The following is a 3,155-nucleotide window of genomic DNA, read 5'->3' on the forward strand; positions in this document are numbered from 1 at the left end:
CAATACCCTCAGTTGTCACTAACATTACTTGAAGTAAAAAACGCACCAAAGGGGGGGGGGGGAAGGAATAAACTACTGCTACATGCATCAACATGGATGAATTTCAAATGAATACTAATTAAAAGCCAGACTCAAAAAACTGTATGATCCCGTCTATAACTATATATCTATATCTATATATTTTGTGTGTGTGTAATTTTTTTTTTTTTTTTAAGAAAAGACCAAACTACATGGACAGGGAACAGATCAATGGTTGCTAGGGGTGAAGGTGGGTGAAGAGTTGACCTCACAGGGGCACAGGAGAAATTTTAGGGATAAGGAAACTCTTCTATATCTTGAATTTTTATGATAATTACACTTCTAGCTGCATTTGTCAAAACTCAGAACTGCACATTAAAAAGTGAATTTTATTGGGCCAGCAAGTGGCTCAGTTGGTTGGGCGCATGAGCTCTGAGCAACAGGGTCGCCAGTTCAATTCCCACATAAGCCAGCGAGCTGCTCCAGAGCTGAGCTGCCACTGAGCTGCCACGACGCCTCAGATGGTAAGAGCACATGCTTCTAAAAACAAGGTTGCCTGTTTGACTCCCACATGGGGTAGTGGGCTATGGCCACCTGCAACTAAGATTGAACACAGCACCTTGAACAGAGCTGCCCTGAATTGCTGACAGGCAGCCAGATGGCTCAGTAGTTAGAGCGTGCACTCTTAGCAACAAGATTTCCAGTTCGACTCCTGCATGGGATGGTGGGCTATGCCCACCCACCACTAAAACGGCACCTTGAGCTGACCAGCTGTGAGCTGCCAACAGGCTGCCGACTGGCGACTAGACTTGGAGCTGAGCTGGCTGCGCCCTCAACAACTAAGGTTGAAGGACAACAACTTGGCTGTTCCCCTTCCTTAATTCCCCAATAAAATCTTAAAAATAATAATAAATTTTATTATACATAAAAAATATACCTCAAAAAACTTGACTTAAAATAATGGTTTTTTCCACCAGAAGTTTCATCACAGTTTATACAAAACAGAGTACTAAAACATGCTATCTCCGTTTGTTGTGTTTCATTTAGGAAATTTTTCACTTTCCTAAGAGTGTCCCGTGGTTAACATTTTAATACCCTTGGCAGATCTGAGCGTTCCCAGATAGCCTCTCTTATCTCATTGCTCTAGCTACAAGGGTTTATCTCATTTGACTGTGTACACAGCCCAGTTCAGCAGGTATGACAGGCTTCTATAAAATATCTCCCTCACTCCTTTCCTTTCCTCATTGAAAGACATCTTTATTCATCTATTAATAGATGCTAAAGCCTCTAGGGCAGCTCTTCACCCTCAGAAAATTCTACCTTCTTGAAAGCAAGGAGGTTGGTAAACCGCGTAGATGAGGTGCACTGAGCACACTGGCCAATGGGAAGTCTGCTAGAGTGCTCTCATGGAAGACTTCCTAGCTCCTAAAAAAAGAGACATGTGTCTTGATGTGACAACAGGAACTTGCTATTCTGAGAGGAGCTGACCTGATGCTAAAGCTGTTACACTGAGACTGAAAGCAGAGACGTAGAAAAAAACTTAGGTCCTTGCAAACATTGTTGAGCAACCAATCACACCATTCCAGAACTGTCATTTCCTATAATTCTTATAAAGTAAAAAATTTTCCTATTATTTAAAATAGTTTAAGTCTGAGTTTTTTGAGATACTTGTAGTTGAAAACATACTACTAATACAAGGCCCTGCTCCCACTGCCTAAGACATAATAGCAAAGCTACACATGGCTCTCTTAAAAGTTTTCTTTGCCTGTGAAAAATAAAGTCTATTAGGAAAAAAAAATTTGTCCTCCTAGACAATCCTTCTTTTCCACCGTTTCCTTCTACTACTTCATGATTCTGGCGTCCCAAACAGAAGATGGAGTTTTTAGGCCTTTTGAGCTCTTTTGCTTGGCCCGCTCCAAACTCTTTGGAGTGTACTTTCTCTCTAATAATGGCCCTTGAGCCATTCGCTACTGCTCGGGCCCACTTCTGCTTCTTTGAAATGTATTTTTACTTCTAATAAACTGTCCTTTTTGGCAACTTAAAAAAAAAACCAAAACATGGAGTTTTAACAAATAGTTTCAACAGAAGGGATAAAACAAACGAATCCACAGTGACAGAAAGCAGATCAGTGGTTACCCAGGGATGGGGGTCAAAGGATAGAGGTAAAGAGGGTCATAAAGGGATACAAGGAAACTTTTAGGAGTTGATAGATATGTTTATTGTCTTGATTGTACGTATACATATGACAAAACTTATAAAATATTGTATACTACTTTAAATGAGTGCAGTTTATTATATATCAATTACACCTCAATATGGCTTATAAGTTGGGGATTTTTTTTTTAATTGGGGAATTGGGGGAGGGGAACAGTGTTGGGGAATTGGGGAGAGGGACCAGCCAAGTTGTTGTTCTTCAATCTTAGTTGAGGGTTCCAGTTACCATCTGGCTGCCTGTTGGCAGCTCATGGCCTCTAAGCTCAAGGTGTTGTGTTACAATCTTGGTTGCAAGTGGGCGTAGCCACCATCCCATGCGAGAGTCAAACCGGGTAGCCTTGTTGTTAAGAGCACACGCTCTATCCACTGAGCTGTTCCGGGCAGCAGCTCAGCTCAAAGTCCGAGTTCAGTCTTAGTTGCGGGTGGGTGTAGCCCACCATCGAAAAGGCAGTCTTATTAGGAGCACGTGCTCCCACCAGCTGAGCTATCCTGCAACCTGTTGGCAGCTCAGAGACAGCTCAGTTCAGGCACAGCATCACTGGCCCATGTGGGAATCAAACTGGCGGCCCTGTTGCTCAGCGCTCTTGCTCTTAAGCTAACTTTTAACCAACTGAGCCACTCGCCTGGCCTAAGTTGGGGATTTTAATAAATAGTTTTACTGAGTGGATTTCTGTTTCTGTGCAATCTAAAGAAACCTTTCCTGACCTTTCACACTCCAGGTAGGTTTGACTAGAATCCTCACTCAAACTTACTATGGCTGCAGGGTGAATTTTCAATGAGCCAATCACCAAACAGTTGGCAAGAAAGATTTTTATCCAATACCCACTTCCTCTTGTAAGCTATGCTAAAAATACATAGGTACATTAAAACTCCTTAAAATCCTGTACCTTCTCAAATCACACAATGTTCCTTTGGAATCCAAG

The 3,155-nt window shown here is 42.0% G+C and overlaps 1 protein-coding gene across 1 annotated transcript in view; it reads right to left on the reverse strand.

Annotated features, from left to right (window-relative positions):
• The window catches only part of ARMH3 (armadillo like helical domain containing 3), a 192,084-nt gene that overhangs the window by 96,291 nt on the left and 92,638 nt on the right, over positions 1 to 3,155 (reverse strand). The gene's annotated exons all lie outside the window — the stretch shown is intronic.

The sequence above is a fragment of the Hipposideros armiger genome, unplaced genomic scaffold (assembly GCF_001890085.2).
Source record: "Hipposideros armiger isolate ML-2016 unplaced genomic scaffold, ASM189008v1 scaffold_28, whole genome shotgun sequence".
Lineage (NCBI taxonomy): Eukaryota > Metazoa > Chordata > Mammalia > Chiroptera > Hipposideridae > Hipposideros > Hipposideros armiger.